Source organism: Pantherophis guttatus, chromosome 4 (assembly GCF_059756535.1).
Source record: "Pantherophis guttatus breed Tessera chromosome 4, ASM5975653v1, whole genome shotgun sequence".
Classification (NCBI taxonomy): domain Eukaryota; kingdom Metazoa; phylum Chordata; class Lepidosauria; order Squamata; family Colubridae; genus Pantherophis; species Pantherophis guttatus.
In genome coordinates, this window is record NC_142066.1 from 39521000 (window position 1) to 39543124 (window position 22125).

The 22125-nt window shown below is 39.8% G+C and overlaps 1 pseudogene; it reads right to left on the reverse strand.

Moving 5' to 3' along the window:
• Positions 1-5886: 5886 nt before the first annotated feature.
• Positions 5887-13066, reverse strand: LOC148114045 (olfactory receptor 8A1-like; annotated as a pseudogene).
• Between the last annotated feature and the right edge of the window lie 9059 nt (positions 13067-22125).

Below are 22125 nucleotides of genomic sequence, written 5' to 3' on the forward strand. Positions count from 1 at the left end.
TCATCATCATCATCATCATCATCATTATTATTATTATTATTATTATTATTATTATTATTATTTTAATTTGTATACCGCCCTTCTCCAACAGGACTCAGGGCAGTGAACAGCCACAGTAAAACACAACATATAAAATCTAAAAGCAGTTTAAAGAACATTAAATAATTTTGGCCTTTAATTTAAAACAACCCAATTAAAACCAATTACAAATTAAAACTGCAAGGATGGGATCAAGCCTGCCCAGCTAGATGAAATAGATGTATTTTCAGGGCCCGACGAAAAGTCCGAAGGTCTGGTATCATGAGTATTTCTGGGGGTAGGTTGTTCCAGAGGGCAGGTGCCACCACAGAGAAGGCTCTCCCCCTGGGGATCACCAGCCGACATTGTCTGGCCGACGGCACCTTGAGGAGGCCCTCTCTGTGCAAGCGAACTGGCTGGTGGGAGGCTATTGGCGGCAGAAGGCGGTCTCGTAGATACCCCGGCCTTAAACCAAGAAACACTTTAAAGGTGTCACCAACATCTTGAAGCACACCCAGGAAGCCAGTGCAGCTCGCGCAGGAGAGGTGTCACATGGGAGCGCCCCGTCACTCCCATAATCCCCCGCGCGGCCGCATTCTGGACCAACTGGAGCCTCTGGGTGCACCCCAAGGGGAGCCCCATTAATGTTCCATTAAACGTTGGAAATGTAAAGGAAAGATATTGAAAAGTAATAATGAAAACTGAAAGAGGAGATGATAACAAATTTATAGTTTAGAGCTTCTTGCCTTTTTCACAGTCAACTTCAAGAAAGGGTGTATTTGTTCAGAGTGTTTACATTCTCTGCATAAATTCAACTTCCCAATCTTGGTCAATTTCTCAGGAAAGCTGTAGTATTTGCTTTCCTTTTCTAAATAATGATCTTGTTTTTTCTTTATGAGTTTGAGATGACAATGAATGGAGGGGACAGTTCCTCATTGGGGAACTACCATCTTGTAAAATGAGTTGGATAGTGCTTAACTATTCAAATGTCACCCATTGAATAATTCAAATGGCTCTTCAGGGTGAGATGAAATTTGAACTTGCGACTCCCTGATTTTCAACCTTCAATCATTCATTCATGACTGAAATTACAACGGCAATGAGCAAAAAGACTTACAGTCATTGCCCAAAATTCCAATCATTGCAGCCCCAGGGTCACTTGATCAAAATTTGGGTGCTTGCAGGCAAACCCATACCCTATGACTGAAGGATCACTGCAATTCCCCACCAACGCTACTGTGAATTAAGCGGCCTTGGACAGCTAGGCCCACTGGCATGGGGAAACTTGCTGTCAGTTGAATGCCTTGGATGACTAGATCCACCAGTGTGTGGGGGCCTCCTCCCTTCCTCCCCATGCCACTGTTATGTACTGATTCATTTCACCTGAGATAGCATAGTATATATATTTAAAAGATATATAAATATTCAGGGAATATTTATTTAGGTAATTTATGTGTTATTTTGATGTGTTGCACAGCTTTTTTCTGGTTCAGAATCAAGGAAATGAATTTATGCTTAGCAGGGAGTTTTTTGAACACTGATACCGTCTTTGTTTTCCATTTTAATGTCGCACTCATTTATTTACTGTGGAAAATCCTAAAATTCTTGCACTGAAGTTACATGCAAGATTCAGCTATGATTATGGCCAGAATCAGTGTGCTACAAGGGTTAACTATGATCTATTGAAACAATTGAAATATTGTGCCATTCAGTGTTGACAAAGTTACATACATGAGATAGGCGTTTAACTGATTTTAGCAGTTATAACAATTGTCTTGAAACAGTCAATTGATTCTCAGTTTAGGATTATTTTAGTTATTTTCATGGCTTATTGAATCATAGTGGAAGAGGCGAGCACCTCATCGGGTTGCCATGAGAGCCTTTGAAAAGATAGACAAATGCCTTGATGCATTTATAACTGCAAACATCAGAATATGCAAGTTATGGGTTTCCTCTGATAATCTATGGAAATAAAATTCTGAAGCAGATTAGAAAAGATCCCAAAGCTTTTGGACATTGGTGCTGGTGGAGGCTTCTGAACATGCCTTGAAGAGCCAAGATAACAACAAACTCTTGTCAGGAGACCAGGGAGACTACAAGTCTCGGCCAAGTCGAGTTTTGCGAATATGGTTCCACTCCCTAGCGAATGCAACAGATGTTGCACCACTGGGACTGGGTATGCGCTCTGCTGTAATGCCCTGTTAATGGTGCATTTATAATCAGCGCAGATGCACAAAGATCCATCATGCTTCATTGGGGTCACAATGGGGGTCTCCCATGCAGCATGATCAATCGGCTCCAATATGCCCTGGGTGATTAATTTGTCCAGCTGGGCATCAACTTTAGGCTGGAGGGCAAATGGAATCCTGTGGGGCTTTAGCCGAATTGGAGTAATTGTTGGGTCTAAATTGAATGAGATGGGTTTCCCCAAAAATTTACCTAGGCTCCCGTTGAAGACGTCCTGGAGGTCCTCTAGGAGCTTGTCGAGTTTGCTCTGCCTGATTTGATCAATTCCGCCAATGGTGAGCCCTAGAGGCTTGAACCACTCCACTCCAAGAAGGATGGTCGGTTTCCCTTGATGACTGCGATGGGTAGGTCCCCGGAGAAGTCTTTGTAATGGACTCTGAGCTTGGTCCTTCCCAGGATTCTGATTGGATGGCCTCCAAAATCCACCAATCTCGCTTGCATCGGCTTGAGATGGCTTTTGACAATCTGTGGCTTGAGTTTCTTGAGCTGAACCCAGTCTATAATGGAATAGGGCGATCCGGAGTCGATCTCCATGGGACATGGTGTCCCTTCCACGTGGACGGTCACGTGGAACTTGTTGGATCCCTCAGCAGAAGCGTGTGCTATGGTGGTCTGATGGACCCCTCTGTTCTTCGTGTAGCCTTCTCCCTCGCGGCTGGGATATTGGGACCATCTGGATGACCTCTGCTTCTTGCGATCGTGGGTTCTGGGAGCCTCCATGACCGGTTCTGCCGCTCTGCACGCTTCGGCGATGTGGCCCTTCCTCCTGCGACGCCTGCAGGTCGCATCCCGCCAGCGACATCTGGCACACACGTGATCCCCATTGCAGCTGGCACAGCGTTCCTCTCGTCCGCCATCTTGAGGGTTTTCCTGCCGTTGGGGTCTGAGAACCTTGTGGACGGTCATTTCGGTTTCAGGCTCCGACACCGAGGTTGTCTTCTCTGATGAAGGTTGGGGATTCTTGTAGATCTTGTGAATCCCCTTGGACCTCCTCATAGCAGCTGCTGCTCTCTCTGACGACTCTGCAGCTGTAGCTTCTTCAATCACATCTCTCAGTGAGGCTTTCTTATGGCTGATGGGTTTCTTTTGGACCGAAACATCCCTCATCCTGAAGATGATCCGGTCTCTCAGTTGGATGTCCACGTTCTCAAATTCATAGCTGGCTGCAATTGTCCAGAGCGTAGATACGAAGTCCTTAATATATTCGCCATCCAGTTGATTCCACTGGTGGAAATAAAACCGGTTGGCCAAAGGGGTGCTGGTTGGAGCGTAATGCTCTTGCAGGACTTCCTGTAGTTCGGTCCATGGCATTAGCTCAATGTCCCTCAGTGCCACGAGATCCATGGCCATTTCCAGGACCCCGGAGCCGCAGTGAGCCAGGAACAGGGCTCACTTTCGCTTGTCGTCCAGGTCGGTGAAACTGCTGCTCACCAGGAATTGTCTGAACCAGACCATGAAGGACTTCCATTTCTCCTGGTTAGGATCAAACGGAGCCAGCGAGATCTGTGGTCCAGACATGGTTCTGTGGTTCAGTTTCAGTGACTTAGCTCAAGTGACTCAGCTCTTGGTCGATGGTGGTGATCGTGCCACGAGGTATGCTGTCAGTTCTTTTGTGTCCTTCATCGCCAGTGTTGGCGCAGGGAAAAGAAGACGTGACTCAGCAGAGGTCCATTCAGCACTTTATTCAGCTCATATGGAACTGCTGGCTGAGCTGCTGAGCCCTCCTTATATACAGCTCCGGCAAGCTAGCCGGCCAATGACATTCATTTAAATTTCCCGCCGGTGGATTAGCCAACCACCAGCGGATGCCCATATAAGGACACAACACCTTCACACTTGGTTCTTGCTCTTGAAACTTTGCTTACAAAAAATGAAAATTCTGCTTCCTGCTCTACAACAGCCTTGAAATTCTCTGATGGCCAAGAAGGCATCAAGATCCTAATAGCACTGCTATTACAGGTAGTCCTCAAGATATGACTGTACTAGAGCCTGATCATTGTGGTCATGTGTCATGGCAGTCATTAGGTGAAATATTCACTTAACAACCCTTATATCCCTGCTCTCCCCAGTGAAATGTAAAACAAGGTTAATGGCTATTGACAGAGCAATGCTCCATGAAATTGTCCAATCATCTTTCAAAATAGTGGCCTCATTTTATGGCAAACAATCCCATCCTTTAATTATTCTACTAAAAAAATTAGTTCAGGCCCAGATCTCCCCAAATTAGTACTAATCAGGCCCCAAGTTCAAATATTGTGAAGGAAGAGAGAACCTTCTCCCCATCCAATTCTCCATAACTCATTTGAAAATTGTATATTTGATTGACAAAGATATGGAAAATTCTGCATTTGGGGAATAACGATGATATGATTTGATGAATGCAGTGGTTAGATTTGTTTCCTCTACTTGGCCCTGTCCACATTTTGGAGGTATATTAAGAACCTTAATCAAGAGTCAAAGGGACCAATTGGATAGGACAAAGTTGTATTGAGCAATGTTGATCGACCTTACCATTTTTAAGATGTGTGGACTTCAGTTCCCAGAATTCCCCAGCCAGCATGTTCCTCTGCCAGAACCTCCTAACCTCCTAACCCAGAAGTTAAGTTGCTATTGTGGTTGAGACATACTGCTAAGAAGAGGAACTTTTACATCCTTGTGCCTGTCACAACCATTCATAACCCTCATAAACAAACTATGGTTTCAAATCTGGCACTTGTTGTAGATAAAGAAATTCTAGAGCTATGTAAGATTGCAAAATTGGATACAACTCATTTAACACTGCTGCTTTTCTTAGCAATGGAAATTATGGTCTCAGTTGTGAGCATAAGTCAAGGACCTTTTGTATATACAAGATACAATACTAATAATAAGAGCATGGATAGGGAGTTAGAAGGGCAGATCTGAGCTACTAAACCTCAAACACAAAAATTAAATTCTTAAATGAACACCAATATCAGAGGATGTCAATATTAGACATGCAGCAACACAGTCACTACCCCTCACCAAAGACCCTCACCAAACTTAGCATCTGGTGTGAAGACAGCATTTTGGTATTTTTCCCAACATGTGGGAACATTTTATCTACAATACAAATAATCCTATGACATCTCTAATAAGTTTAGAGGACTCTAATTTAGCATTCAATTCAACATCTTCCCTCCCTCTGTTCTCTATCTCTATTCCTCATTAAAACTATAGGAAGCCAGTTAAGCATCCATTCCATTCTTTTTTTTTCTTTTTTTTTCTCTTCTTTTTTCTTTTCTCTTCTCTTCCTTCTCTTCTCTCTCTCTCTTTCTCTGTCTCTCTCCCTCTTCCTCCCAAGCCATTTAGCAGTTTAAGGACATTCTGTATGTTCAGTTTTCATTGGAAGATTTGGGGCCTTCCCTAAATCTTTCGTCACCCATTTTTTCTTTCTTTGATTTAACAGACTTTGTGTGAGACATCTGACACCTTTCAGGGCCCCTTATTCTATTTTATAATCCTTGGTATTCAAAGCTACAGTTGCTCTGAAGTTTATGGGGTGCCTAACTAGCATCTATTAAAGCTACATACTAGATTATGACTTAATACAAAATGTCATAAATCATTTTCTATGCTGTCATTTCACTGTGCTATATAGCATCATGCAACAGGGGCTATCTCTGAGTGTATGCCCAGCTTTTCAGTTGAAGGCTTCACGTTGGGAGCTTCGTCCTTGTTGAGGATGCTAGGATCCTAGTCAGGTAAGAATGACACTATAGGTTGCTGGTTGTCTCCTAGACATTTAAAATTAAGTTTAACAGCAGCAAAGATCCAAGACTATCCTTATTTGCTAAGATTGTTTTCTCCTATATCATTGGTCCTTTGCCTTCTTGGTGGGGAGAAGGGAGGTCAGCAGGAATCTCACTTCTAAATAAAACACTGTGGTGTCATCATCCACTCTATATTCTGCTTCTATAGGCCATGGAAGAATTCATGGAAATGAAAGTGACAGAGACTGGCATTCTGCTCTGAAGTTCACTAGAATTATATTACATTTTTGCTTTCAGTATTTATTTTTGGTGTTCAGATCAGGTGGCAAACACCTTGGTGGATGTCTGTAAAGTTCTGGTTGCCAATCTTTGTCTTAAAGGCGGATAAATTGTTGGATGAATGTAGAATACTGTTCTAATGGAATCTTGTGGGGTAAAAACTAGGAATATCAATAATTAAATTTCTTTTTCATATGAAGCCTCTCATTATGGTTGCAAACATTATTAATAATATTTTGACATCATACCACCTCACAAACAAGTAACTGCCTAAACTGTGAAAAAGCAACTTTTTGACTACCTTTACAGTTTGGCATTTGGGAACAAAGTAAGAACATTTCCCACATACTGCATCCAAAATGTTACTTCTAGAAATTATTTAGAATTGTTTGTGTCTATTGTGGTATGAAAAAGAAAAAAAATGGAATTAAAGACTCTTCACAGGGAAAATTTAATGGTCAACCATATAAATTATTATAGATAGTGCAAGAGATCTATTGTTGTATCCCTTACTGAATAGGATTTACAATAATTTTAGGGTTAATATTTATTGCTTTAATATATTCATGTTTTGTCTTGTTTTATTGATTGTAAGGCACCTAGAGTTGCCTGTAGGTGAGATGGATGGCATATAAGTTAAATAAATAAACAATGAAGTTAAATTCCATAGAGTGAAGATGCACTTTTGTTGTAATGGATAATGTAGGTTGTAGCTTCTAGAGACAATTTAATTGGTGGAAATTTCATGGGAAATAAGAATGTCACCCACATGGTAAATTTGGCCCACTCATCTTCTTTCATGAAAAGACTCAAAAATTTCCCATCACTTATAGGATATTGAAGATCTTAGAATTTCTGGAATCGTATCAATTGGAAAATAAATATTCCAGTATCTCCAGTGGTGGGTTGCTAATGGGTTGCCCTAGATTGGGCGAACCAGTAGCAGCAGCAGTGGGAAGCTCCACCCACCTGCCTGGATGTACCTTCTGCACATGCACACGGGTTTTGAAACCCTCCCCTGAATATCTCCCACAATATCTCTACTCTGCCCATTACTACTTGATGAGTTTCTTCTTTCTAACATTCCTTCCTTTCCTTTGAGATTTCACTTTTCTTTAAATCTATCAATAATATAACAGGATAGGAGAAAGAACAGAAATCTAAATAATAAAATTATTTCAATACTTCATTTTTAACTAGTTTCATGGGCTGTTCTAAGTTTCTTCAATTACGCAATTAAACACTCTCGCTCTCATACAATCACTCCCCCATTTGCCTTCCTTAGGTTTCATTCTCACCACTCTCCTCCAGAAAAGATTCTTAAAATTCTGTCATTGCTTATTATTAATAGTAACCTTCCCATCTCTCACTTGGAGAGGCTTGCACTATTTGTTTTTTACCAAACAGATCCCTTTTTACTTCTTTATTGCTTTTGGTTCTTAATAGTTATTACTCAAGTTCTTAATAGTTTGTTAATTTTAGTATCAAATACGGTCTTCCATTTGCTTTAATGGTGGCTTACTCAATTATATAAATTTAGATATAAATAAATAAATATAAAATTAGTAATCCGATGATTTTGTCCTTTGTCTTATGGATATTATTCTCAGTGCTCCAGCTATAGGTATGCTTGCTATCTCTCACATGCTTGCTGACAATTACCCATTGTGAGTCAGTGATTGCTTTTACAGGATAAGCAGAAGCTATTGCAGAACATAAAGAATGTATAATATATAAGGTAGTAAGAATCCAAGGAATAAGACAATTTGGTATGAGTGAACAAGGAGAGCCAAAGGAAATTTAACTACGGTATTCATTAGGAGAACTTAAGAAGTAGGCCTTAAAGCTATATCTCTAATTTGTGATCAGGTGTGTTCCTAACTTGACTACCTAAGAATGGTCAGTGAGGAGGAGAATATGTGCTAATGAGCCATCACAAAACAGAATTTAAGCTGGATACACAAGATTTTTCAGTCAAGAATACCATTGATTGGTGTGCATAATTGGAGATAAATTATGATAAACACAATTCATCCAGGAAATATTTAGTTTCTGAAAATATTGACATGCTGAAAAAAAAAACTACTCTTGATCAATCAAGAGGGAGAATTTAGCTGATTAAAAGGGGTTAGGAGGACATTGATAGAAAGAGACCATGATATCTTGATATTTTTATGATACTTAATGATATTTTTCATATTAAAAATTGAAACTGAGCAATGGAATGTGGAATTTTAGAGCACATTTTAAGTGGTTTAGAGTTATATTAAAATGTTCTATTCCTATATTATTGGAACAGAGACGTTGTGAATTAAACCTCACAATTATCTCCAAACCAAATATATATGAATTTTACACCTGATTTTTATCTTCAGAATATATATGAGAGAGATACAGGAAAAAACACAAGAAATATGATAAAGAATAAACATGTTCTAGTTGTATAGATTTTTTTCAAAATCCAACTGAACTATTTTTTATATGTGTACAACATCCAGAGTATATAATTGTATGAAAACACTTTGAAAAACACAGTAATAAACAAGAAACATAAGTTTGTATACAACTTTATACTTCCTAATATCCATAATAAAAATATGCTAAAAGGAATCATACAGTGAAAAGAAAGAATTACTGGTTAATGGTAATTAAACTGGAATTAATGGTTAAATTAAGTGGAGGGATATGGAAACAAATGGGAAGATATAAATTGTGGAAAGGAAACTAGGTACCCGTTTATGTTAAATGTAAATAAAATATTTAGATTAAGAGAATATATTATAACGGTGTATATATATGATATACTAGAAATATATGTATAAAAGATAGATTAAGCTGAGAAAGAGAAAATGTGTAAACATGGATTACTGATGCGAAGATATTGAAAAGAAGATGTAAATATATGTTTTTGTTTCTTGTTTGTTTGCTTTGTTTTTTAAAAACTTTAATAAAAATTATATTAATTAGAAAAAAAAAGAAAAAGAAAGAAAGACGTGGAACTCAGTGTGTTTCAATCCTTTTATTTATTTATTTATTTATTTATTTATTTGTTTAAATTTCTATACCGCCCTTCTCCAAATAGGACTCAGGGCGGTGCACAGCCTAAGTAAAAACAAAGCATACAAAATTTAAAAAACAGTATTAAAATAATTAGATATTCTGGCCGTAAATTAAAACAACCCAATTTAAAACCAATTTAAAATTTAGCTCAAGCCAGCCCAGCTAGTTGAAATAAATAAGTTTTCAGGGCCCGACGAAAAATCCGGAGGTCTGTTATTATACGTAACTCCGGGGGAAGGTTATTCCAGAGGGTGGGCGCCGTCACAGAGAAGGCTCTCCCCCTGGGGGTCGCCAGCCGACATTGTCTGGCGGACGGCACCCTGAGGAGGCCCACTCTGTGCGAGCGTACTGGCCGGTGGGAGGCTATTGGTGGCAGTAGGCGGTCTCGTAAGTACCCCGGCCCTAAGCCATGGAGCGCTTTAAAGGTGGTCACCAACACCTTGAAGCGCACCCGGAAGACTACCGGGAGCCAGTGCAGCTCGCGCAGGAGAGGTGTCACATGGGAGCGCCTCGTCGCCCCCATAATCCCCCACGCGGCCGCATTCTGGACCAGCTGGAGCCTCCGGGTGCACCCCAGGGGGAGCCCCATGTAGAGAGCGTTGCAGTAGTCCAGGCAGGAAGTGACTAGTGCCTGAGTGACTGTGCATAGAGAGTCCCGATCTAGAAAGGGGCGCAACTGGCGTATCAGGCGAACCTGATAAAAAGCCCCCCTGGCCACGGCCGTCAAATGGTCTTCTAAAGACAGCCGTGCATCCAGGAGGACGCCCAAGTTGCGAACCCTCTCCGTGGGGGCGAGTATTTATAGGTATTCCCACCAGGATCATATTCAGAATCTTCCCTTTTAAATAATTAAATAATTAAATATCTTTTATTTAATATCTTGTATTGAGATACAGCTTTAATATTAGCTAATGAATTAAGCACCAACTGATAGTTTGGGATAACTTTGGCCCAAAATAATCACTTTGCTGTAAAGTGTCATAGGGCTTTGTGAATTTTTTTGTTTCTTAAATAATAATAATAATAATAATAATAATAATAATAATAATAATAATAATAATAATAATTTTTTTATTTCTATACCGCCCTTCTCCCGAAGGACTCAGGGCGGTGTACAGCCAGTTTAAAAACACAAGACACAACAATAATTAAAAATTAAAATAATTAAATATATTTGGCTGATTTAAAACTCTAAAAATTAAAATACCCCAATTTAAAATTATTATATTGACAGCCCGGCCTGGCGGAACAACAAGGTCTTCAATGCCCAGCGGAACACCCGGAGGTCGGAGACCTTGCGTATTTCCGGGGGCAGTTCATTCCACAGGGCTGGGGCTCCCACAGAGAAGGCCCTCCCCCTGGGTGTTGCCAGCTGACATAACTTGGCTGATGGCACCCTGAGGAGACCCTCTCTGTGGGAACGGACTGGTCGGTGGGAGGCTATTGGTGGCAGAAGATGGTCTCGAAGGTACCCGGGTCCTATGCCATGGAGCGCTTTAAAGGTGGTAACCAACACCTTGAATCGCACCCGGAAGACCACTGGGAACCAGTGCAGCTCACGCAGGAGGGGTGTCACGCGGGCACAGCGAGTTGCGCCCATAACCACCCGCGTGGCCGCATTCTGGACCAATTGGAGCCTCCGAGTGCTCTTCAAGGGGAGCCCCATGTAGAGAGCATTACAATAGTCCAGCCGGGAGGTGACAAGGGCATGAGTGACCGTGCGCAAGGCGTCCGGTCCAGAAAGGGCTGCAACTGGCGAATCAGGCGAACCTGATAAAAGGCCCCCCTGGCTACGGCCATCATGTGCTCTTCTAAAGACAGCCGTGCATCCAGGAGGACACCCAGATTGCGAGCCCTCTCTGTGGGGGGCAAGGATTCACCCCCAATAGTCAGCGATGGCACCTGCTGACTATATCGGGACGCCGGCAACCACAGCCACTCGGTCTTGGATGGGTTGAGTCTGAGCCTGTTCCTCCCCATCCAGGCCTGTACGGCCTCCAGGCAGCGAGACATCACATCAAGGGCAACGTTGGGGTGGTCTGGGGTGGAGATGTACAGCTGAGTATCATCAGCGTACAGGTGACACTTCACCCCAAAACCACGGATGATCTCACCCAGCGGCTTCACATAAATGTTGAACAGAAGAGGCGAGAGGACCGACCCTTGTGGCACTCCCCATGCGACATGCCTCGAGGTCGACCTCTGCTCTCCTGCCAACACGAACTGCGAGCGGCCGGAGAGGAAGGAAGAGAACCACCACAAAATGGTGCCCCCTACTCCTAACCCTCTCAACCGCTGCAGCATGATACCATGGTCGATGGTATCAAAAGCCGCTGAGAGATCTAATAGGACTAGGACAGAGGAGCAACCCCTGTCCCGGGCCCTCCAGAGATCATCCACCAACGCAACCAATGCCGTTTCTGTGCTGTGCCCCTGCCTGAAGCCCAACTGGTACGGGTCTAGATAGATAGCTTCATCCAGGTGCCTGGGCAGTTGTCGTGCCACCACACTCTCAACAACCTTCGCCACAAAACGAAGGTTGGAGACCGGACGGTAGTTAACTAATTCAGCCGGGTCCAGGGAAGGCTTCTTGAGGAGGGGCCTCACCACCGCCTCTTTCAAGGCGGCGGGAAAGGCACCCTCACTCAGAGAAGCAGTTATAATCCCCTGGAGCCAGCCTCGTGTAACCTCCCGGGAGGCCAGTACCAACCAGGAGGGACACGGGTCCAATAAACATGTGGCGGCACTAATCCTACCCAGAACCCTGTCCACAAAGAGTAAATCAGGGGATTCACCAAAGGTGTCATCGCTGTATAAAAAATGGAGAAGATTTTATTGAGAGGTCTCAGAATGGGAGAGTCTGGCAACACATAGACAATGATTAATGTGCCATAATAGAGGCAAACTACCATGAGATGAGAGGAGCAGGTTGAAAAGTCTTTTTGCCTTCCAGTGTTGGATTTGATTTTGATGATGGTGTCAATAATGCAGATGTGAGAGATGAGAGTTAATAGAAAAGGGGCTATTGTAGAAATAACAGTCATGAAGAAGGCAATGGGTTCAAGAAAATTTCTATTACTGCAGGACAATTTCTCCAGTGGAAGGAAATCACAAAAATAATGGTCTATGACATTGGAGCCACAGAAGGGAAATGGATCCATGAGACCCACCAGAATGCCATTGAATATCAAACTATTTATCCATGTTCTAACTATAAGCTGGAAACAAAATTTTGTTTCATGATAGAATTGTAGAGCAAAGGTCTACAATTTGCCACAAAGCGATCATAAGACATTGCAGATAAAAGATAGGTTTCTATGGCTGCACAAATCCCAAATAAATGATATTGGGCTAGGCATCCATGTAGAGTTATAGTTCTATCACCAGACAACAAATTGGCCAACAATTTGGGCAAGATGGTGGAGCTATAACAAGCATCCAGCCATGATAAATTTTCCAAGAAAAAATACATTGGGGTATGAAGATGTTGATTTGACACAACTAGCAGAAAGATGAGAAGGTTTCCAGTTATTGTCATCAAATAAATTACCAAGAAGAACCAGAAAAGAAGAATCTGCAGCTCCGGAAAAGTCTCCAAACCCAGAAGAATGCATTTTTGAATAGCTGTCTGGTTTTCCTTTTCTTTATCTAGCATTTCCTTAATTCATGAAATGTCTCATCAGATCTAGAATATATTTTTAAGAAGACATGTTTAAAAATAAAATATTGAAAACTTTCTTCTTCTTTCTCTGTCTCTGTATGTCTCTGTATCTGTGTAATAAATACTTATTTCAGGAATTGTGGATAACTAATGTTCACAAGTATTCCACTCATGTATTGTATCTAGAAGAATAATTTTAGTTGGGAGGGATATATGATTTATTATTATTATTATTATTATTATTATTAGTAGTAGTAGTAGTAGTAGTAGTAGTAGTAGTAGTAGTAGTAATAGTAGTAGTAGTAGTAGTAGCAGCAGCAATAGTAGTAGTCAGTTTTTCACACAATTTTGTTTTCTCCATTTCTCTTTTCTATATTTGAAACCATGATTTCTGATGGTTATAGTAAGCCAAATCCAAATTTTTGAAGGAATGAAACTGAAGCACAGCCCTGTTATAACATTCATAAAAACATTTTCCTCTGGTTGGTCCTTAATCAACTTGTTCCACAAATCATATTATTCAAAATGCTCAAAGTATACTACACATAATATATATACTCTATAGATATTCTAGTCAATTTCATCTGATTAAAAATACTTCCACATTTCATTGTTTCTTAAGAGACTTGTTAGAAATAATAGCTATATTATTCACTGAACAGATTCACTGAAAGAGAGAAGTATTCTTATCCTAGTATGCAGTAGCCAGTTGGAATAGAGATATTTCCCACAATAAAATGAACCACAAAGGGAAAGTTGCATCATGTATCCCAACGTAAGTTAGAAAGCACACTCTTCAATGTGTAGCAGGAAAGGACAGGTAGGGTCAGTCACCCTGATAGGCCAGGGGCAAATAGAACACATGATGTCATGTACTTCTGTCCTCAAAAGCTGATCAGTGGTTTATGCTGAAGCATGAGCAAGCTGGTTGATTAGATAGCTGAAGGATCTTTATTTTCTGTCTCCACTACTTCTTCTTGATCACTTTACATCAAGAATGATAGTAAAAATCTTAGTCGGTTTACGTAAATATGGCCTTTCTATCTCCTCTTTGCTTCCTCTACAATGAGAGAATGTGAAAGCCAAGAATTTTCAAGAAAATATCAAATAGCTTATGAATGAACGTTAAGTATTAGAAGTATTATGTTATCTATAGTGGAGTTAAGGTTTCGGGGGGGGGGAGTTAGTAGTCTGAGGATAGGTAGGTTAATCTAGTTTATGATTGTTAAATGAAATACCTTGTATTTTGCTCTGGGAAGTCTGGGGGGGAGGGGGGGATGAGGGAAGGGAAAGGGTGGAGGGAATATGGGGGGGAAGAAAATTCTTTTTTTCTGTAAAACTTTTCAATAAAAAAAAAGAATGATAGTAAAAATCTTAGTTGGTTTACGTAAATATGGCCTTTCTATCCACTCTTTGCTTCCTCTACAATGAGAGAATGTGAAAGCCAAGAGTTTTCAATATTGCATGGAATAGTCCAACTTTGGAAATATAAACTCTTTGCTGACTATTCCTGCATAAAGGAAAATAGTTTCCCTTTAGACCTTCAGTAATCACCTTGTTCTGCAAATGTTTTTCTTTAACCAGTTTTATAATATTCCAGGGCTAACTATGACTCAGAGAAGTAGAGATATCCCTTCGCAAGTATCCAAAAGGTTATCTTTCCTAAAAAACAAAACTTGTCCTTTAGTTGCTTAGAATGAGCAAAAGAGGAAATACTTACTCTGTATCCAAAATTCTTTGGAGGGATGATGCTAGAGCTGGAGAAAGACATTACCAAAATCTACAATTTTTAAAAAATAGATTGTTGAATAAATCACAGTGGCTGGATCCACACTAAAATCATGATTCCCAGCTATAAGGGTTGTCTTCTCAAAGCATGATGAACCATAATAAACCCATATTACAGTTTAGCACAATTTAGGAAGCCTTAAAATGTCTTTATGCAAAACTATATCATGAAATGATATTCTCCTCCCAAAATATACAAAAATACTGAAGTTGGATTGAAACTTGCCTGTTACAGGTAACTGGCATAGTAATAGATGTTCTAGAACTTAGTTCTACTATTTCTTCAAATTATTGGTAAACTTCCATGCTGGACAAATTTGAATGTCTCCTTCGATTAGACAGAAATGTTTCTTAAATGCTTTTCATAAATATTTAAAATAATTAATCTTGGGAGATTTGCTGCTAATTTGCTCATTTTTGATACAAATAAATAGCGAATCCCAAAGGATATCTAGCATTAACAACTTCCCTTTAGATTTCTGTTTTGTTTAGAGATTTATAATTTGTTGATCTATTTTTTTTCCTTTTATTTTTATATGCCGCCCTTCTCCAGAGACTCAGGGCGGCTTACAATGCGTTAAGCAATTTGAATATTTGAATATTTCTCAACAAATTCATCCTTAGTGCTCATCTGACAAAGATCCATACACAGATTTTTTTTTTAAAAAAAAAGTCATATATGTTATTTATTGATTGGAGGTTGGATATGGACTGTTTGTTCCAGAGCAGCCAGAAGGGAATGAAAATCATCAAGATGAGCACCTAGACCTATGATGGCAAACCTATGGCACATGTGCCACACGTGGCACCCAGTGCCCTCTTTGTTGGCATGCATGCCGCAACCCCCTAGCCCCCATTTTTGGCCTAGCAGGCCACCCTGCAGCCTCCTGGGCCCAAAAATGGGCATTGGAGGGCCTGCTGCACCCTCCAATGCTCCCCCCACCCTCGCACATATGATCCCCACCACCCCACACAAGTGCACACAACCCCTCTGCACATGCACATGTGTCTCCCCGCCTCCAGGCATCCCAAAAATCAGCTGGCTGGTGGGAGGCTTGTGGGCACACTTGAGTGGTGAACCTGAGCTGGCCAACAGCTTGTGTGCCCACAGAGAGGCCCCTGCATGCCAGCTGTTGCATATGTGCCATAGGTTCGCCATCACAGGAATATATCCATATATTTACCATCCACACTCTAGTATCTTGCAATCTCTCTCAGACATTTGTAAAAATCAGTATTTTATTCTACTGGTCATTCATTTTGATCTTTGTGGAAAGGAATATCTTGGACCATAAAATGTTACTTGCCATAAACATAAGAATACATTAATTCCTGGATGATTATGCACCAATTCCACTATTCTATAAGGATAAATTTTAAATAAACTTAGTTTAACTTACTTGGAAAGAAGTCTTCTATTTCATCCTGACATCTTAATCAAGAAGGTTTTTTTAAAAAAAAATTAGATAGACACTATAACTCATAGTGTACAATTTTCACCGAAGGCAAGAAAGATCAATCTGTAAAGTAGATGACATGAAGTCATCATATTCAGATAGTAACCTCATGATAACATCACAATGGCCATAGTATCTTTTTCTGACAGGCACCATCAGGCAAAGAGGCAAAGATGTTTCAGATGAGAAACATCATCCTTGGACTATACTTAATTATCACTGAAGTAAATAAGAACAGAAATATAGACTCACACACTTCCTTCCACAAGGCAAATGTAGTAGGCCTTACCTTCATATTTTTTTCCAATGGAAGGTGGTATATCTAAGGAATCTAAGGAACTACTAGAAGATTTTAGATATATGTTTTAAAATAGATATTATGTCTTTAATCCCATTATTATGCAATGAGTTTTACTGATTCCAGACTGGATTTGGTATTTTTAGTGTCAATATTTTTTACTTAAGCTGGTTTTGATGGCATATTTTGCTGCTTTGGCCACTGTAGAGGCATCTGAGATGTTCTCTTATTTGATGGATTGTGGATTAGTTATCCATAACAGAAGTCAAACCTATTACTTATCTCCATTGAAAGCTCAAGAATGATTTAAAAGTGGATATTTTAGAAATTCTCTAAAGAATTAGAATCTCTTACCAATTCTAATAGCATCATGTTATTATGCTATCAGTGGATTTGAGTTTAAAGTTTGTTTGTTTGTTTGTTTATCACATTTAAAGTGATTCTGTGCAGCTTACAATACATTGTAACATCCATAAATTGTATTTTGAATTTCTTGCATTCCCGAAAGAATGTATTAGTAGATTTATGGAAAACATTAAATATTAAAATACATTCATGTTATATTGAAATATATTAAAAAACCTGACTGTTAGGAAATATATATGTATCATGCATGGAGGGTATGGCCTAAAAGAATTGTATTGAGATGTCCTCTATTTGGGATAGACTACCAAAAAGCTACTTAAGACCCAGTTCCACAGTTCCAATGTCAGGTCCTCCTTATGATCATGTGATAATATTTTGGGCACTTAGCGACCAGCTCACATGTGGGGCCTTTTGTAGCACCCCACAGTCTTGTGCCCACAATTTACAATGGGTTTTCCAGAAATGTGCATTCGGAATTTATTAATAGTAAACTAGTGACTATTGACAAGTTTAATAGATAAATTAGATGAGGCAATGATTAAAATCCATTAATTGGTGAGAAGACAATTATTTTCATGCAGTGGCTGTCCTTTTTCCTTTTATGGAAATAATTTCACAAATATGGATATATTTGAGAGATAGATGAGCAGAAATGGCTATCATTACCATCATCTGTACATGCATAAAATAAATACATAATGACCAGAGAATGGGAGATACATTTTTATTTTATTTTATTATTTATTTTATTTTACTTTTACAAGCAATACAATTTTAGGCAAAATAAAATGCTCAAAGAATGCTAAAAGTAACATGTAAATAGGATGTGAAGTTTTTTCGTTACAACTAGTAAAATAATAAGAGGACCCATTTTAATAATTTATATCATATACCATGTTTTCAGACTATAAGACACTCCAAATTCTAAGGCACACCTAGCTTTTGGGGAGGAAAACAAGAAAAAAAATCTGCCTCTACCTCCCAGCAAACAACCAACAGCCTGATCAGCTTCAGCACAGCCTGATTTAGTACAAGCAGTTGATTGGCGGTTGGATCTGCCTCCCGGAATACCACCTATCAGCCGTTCCAGGCTGCAGGGATTGCCAATGCTGGCCATTGCCGCTGCCACCTATCACCGCCTCCGCCTGCCCCATTTTTGGTCTCCACGCATCCCATTTTCAGCTTCCGCACACCCCACCTTTGGCCCGTTCCAGGTGGCTGGGATTGCTGCCACTGCCATCTATCCCCGCCACCTGGAACAGGCTAAAAATGGGGCACACAGAGGCTGAAAATAAAGCACATGGAGGCCAAAAATGGGATGCATGGAGGCCAAAAATGGGGTGCACAGAGACAGTGATAGGTAGCAGCAGTGATGGGCAGCAATGGCAGTGATGGGTGGTGGCAATCCCCGCAGCCTGGAACAGATGATAGGTGGTATTCTGGGAGGCAGATCCAACAGCCAATCAGCTCTTCTTGCTAAATCAGGCTGTGCTGAAGCTGACCAGGCTGTTTGCTGTTTGCTGCAAGGAGGCAAATTGCTGGGAGGCAGAGGCCAGCAGGTAGTGGCCGGCAGGTGGGCGGAGCTTTGGCAACATTCACTGTATGAGACGCACAGGCATTTCCACCCACTTTTTTGGGGGGGCGGAGTGAGTCTTATACATCAAAAAATATAGTATATCTCTGCTGATAGCATTTGATCCATTCAACAAGAATTACATGAGTGGCAGAAAATAATGAGGTGGGTATATCACCCAGAAAAACTTTTATATGTAAGATATTATAGTATCTGCATGATACGTCTGGGTTAACTCCAAGAGAAACCAAGAGAAGTTTTTCCCCAGGGTAAATTTCTTAGAGGTTTCTTCAAGGACATAAATGGGCTGGGCGGAAAACCTTCCACAAATAAAACCACAACTTCATAAACTGGGCTTCAGGCAAATGGGGACTTCCAGCAACACAAAGTACCATTGTATATCCTGAATTGTTCTTTGTAGAAATATTAATCTAGGTAAAAATCTATCATTATTACTTTTTGTCTTAATATGGTTATATTTTATTCTGGGTATTTCTCCTGATTATATAGATATTAGAAAAATCAAAAAGAAATTGTAACAACTGGTATACAATATCTTGTACTATATGGTCATTCTGTATGCATTTTCTCTTAATTTATACAACTTTCTATAAATAGGCAAGGAGTCCCAAAGGTGCCTTTTTCAAGAGGCAACTGGACTTTCTTGTATTTTGCTTCTCATCCAAGAAGCTTCTTCAGTTCTGACTGGATGGTAGGGAATTGGAGGATTTATATTCCTTGCAGACAGCTGGTTATTTACATTCTTTTTAGAGAGTCGTTGAGGCCACTTTATCTGTATTCTCAAGGTCACATGAGTGTGCAAATGGATGTGGAACTGCTGAAAAGACTATGTTGTAGACTGGAGATCGCTGATATCATATCCCTCTCCCTCTGTTGAGAAAGGGATGTTCAATTTTAACATAGATGGCCTCTTTGACCCCTATTTCAAACCAGCAAATGGGGACTTTGAAAGTGTTGCCTTTGTCTTTTAAATGCAGATGGACTGCTGGATCTTGTCCTGATGTGTCATGTGTCATACATTGTGTCATGTGATTGTTTTATGTAGTGATTGTTTTGTTTCCCCAATATACAGATCTGCACGTCCTCTTCACTTTAAAAAAACCACAGCCATATGCACATGATAGAAGCACTAATCAAATGTGTTGATGTATTACAGTCCCTCATGTAAACATAATATACATTTCTTTGATACAGAATTAAATTATGAATACATTTTTACTTACATTTTTTGCTTTTTCCACTTCACCCAAAGAAGATTATTTAGTGACTATAAATAATTGCCTGTCCATATATTCCCCTTTCTTATTAGTATTACATGCTTGCACCAATTCATACCCTCACTAAGCATTAGTCAATGCAAAATCTAGTAGCTTGCATTTGTAGAATATGCTAGATTTCATTTGTATTTGTGAATCTTAAGATTTTTGGACATTCCAGGCTCTGATCCAGCTGGAAAATTGTACAATCCCCTGAATGGATTAATTCTGTAACCAAAGGTGCAGTCAAGAGGCTTTCAAGGGCAGCCCTGCTTGAAGGTCACAAAGGCATGGCAGGCAACCAGCACAACAACTGAAAGATATGCAAAAGTCTTATTGATACACTGCAGCTTGGAATCCATAGCCAAGTGCTCAGTCCATCACAGTTTAAGCAATCTCGTCAGAGAACTGTTTTTTACCTGGAGAAAAGGCAATTTTTACTTTGTAGGTTGGGCACTATCATTCAGAGGTTGGGATTCTGAGCAGTTCCTTCTGCCTAAAGAAAAAGGCTTTCAGAATAATTTTCTATATGACCATCAAGCTGAGAGGAGAAGATATTGAAAGTTATTAGGTAAAGATAAAGGTTCCCCTCACACATATGTGCTAGTCAGTCCCGACTCTAGAGGGTGGAGCTCATATCCATTTCGAAGCCGAAGAGCCAGCGCTGTGCGAAGACGTCCCCATGGTCATGTGGCCGGCATGACTAAATTCCAAAGGCGCATGGAACGCTGTTACTTTCCCACCAAAGATGGTCCCTATTTTTCTACTTGCATTTTTTATGTGCTTTCAAGCTGCTAGTTTGGCAGAAGCTAGGACAGGTAACAGGAGCTCACTCTGTTATGTGGCACTAGAGATTCGATTGACAAGCTCAGTGTCTTAGCCACTGAGCCACCACATCCCTTAAAAGTTATTAGTCTCAGGGTAAGCATTTGGGATAGTAGAAATCAGTGGTGAAATGTAAAATTTGTTGCTACCAGTTCTGTGGGCATGGCTTGTGGGTGGGTAATGCGACTCGGTGGACGTGGCAAACTTTTTTTTAAAAAAAAAACTTTTAAAAGCATTTTTTACAACCTCTTCGGCCAAAAAGGTTGTAAAAAATGCTTTTAAAAGGCTCTGATGATCCCAGCTGAGCCGCGCGATCATCAGAGGCTTTTTTTTTACTTTTGAAAGCATTTTTTCATGCTTTTAAAAGCATTAAAAATGCTTTTAAAAGTTAAAAAAATGCCTCTGATGATTGCATGGCTCAGCTAGGCATAGAGGGTGGGCAGGGATTTTTGCTACCGGTTCTCTGAACCATCCACCATCAACACTACCAGATCAGGTGATCCGGTCCAAACCGGGAGCATTTCACCCCTGGTAGAAATGTTTGAATTGTGTTTTAAACTGCTGTAAAGATGATCAGAAATCATTTCTTTGTTGTTGTTGTTTTTTCTCTCTTTTCTTAATTTATTCTTCTTTCTTTTTCTTATATCTTTCTATCTCTTTGATTTTTTAAAACTTTTTTGGGGAGCTTTATTGTCTAGTACACAATAATCTAAGCACATACTGAATTCTAATTATATTAGGAATTTGGTTATTTTTTATCAGTAAAAGTGGTTATACCTGAGTCTAAAACAATCTAACAATCTAAAAAAAAAAAACAATCTAAGAATAATTTTACTAGAGAACATGGACTCAAAATGGAATCAATAATACCAATTAATGGTCCTATTGATTGAAATAATACTTCTGACACTGGCTTTCAGCACTTTAAACCTATTGACCAGTAGGGGAAGTAGATTTATAGAAAGTTTCAAAAAAATATTTTATTTTCTGTGTGTGTATAAAAATTTTATTTTGCATATTACTATGTATCATCTGTCTACTGTGTATCCTCTCTCAGTTTAGTACAGAGGTGTCAAACTCATGGCCGGCAGGACAGATGCATCATACGCTGGTCACGCCCACCCCCATTTTAGTGAAGGAGAGAAAGTGATATGTCATGTGACAACAAAATGACACTGCGAGTTTGACACCCCTAGTTTAGTACTATTTTTTTATCTTCTGATTCTGACCTCCGCTGTTTATGTTCTCCCCTGAGTCACCTGCTCTACAAAATAGGGAAGACTTTGTGCTGTACAGATTTAAATAATTCAGGCTTTCCTATCAGTCCATTATTTCTCCAATAAAGCTTATCTTTATTTCTTTTTATCTAAACACCAGCTTCCAGAATCAAAATGCCCATAATCTTATATTCATGAAGCAAAAATCCTGTATTAAATATATTACTCAGAAAAAAAGTTCACAAATACAGATTCGATCATAAATTGTTTGGAAAGATGCACAAAGTTCTGCAGAAAGCATCCCAAAAACATTTCCTTAGGTAAAATC